The following is a 356-nucleotide window of genomic DNA, read 5'->3' on the forward strand; positions in this document are numbered from 1 at the left end:
CGTCTGGGGTCACCCCACATCTGGATTCGCACCCATCTGACATCTGGCTTCTCCCAGGTCGGGATTCACCCCCACATCTGAGTTGGCCCAGCTGTGGGTTTGCCCCCCGGCTATTTTTTCCGTGTCTGGGTTCACCCCACATCTTGGGGTCACCCCACATCAGGATTCATCCCACATCTGACTTCTCCCAGCTCTGGCTTCGTCCCCCATCTGGCTTTTCCCAGGTCTGGCTTCACCCCTCACTGAGCTTCGCCCAGGTCTGGTTTCACCCCACATCTGGCACCACCCCAAACGTCTGGGTCCCCCCAGCTCTGCCTTCCCCCCGTGCGGGTTCACCCCATTCCAAACCGCGCTGT

Source organism: Corvus brachyrhynchos, unplaced genomic scaffold (assembly GCF_000691975.1).
Source record: "Corvus brachyrhynchos isolate BGI_N302 unplaced genomic scaffold, ASM69197v1 scaffold65, whole genome shotgun sequence".
Classification (NCBI taxonomy): Eukaryota; Metazoa; Chordata; class Aves; order Passeriformes; family Corvidae; genus Corvus; species Corvus brachyrhynchos.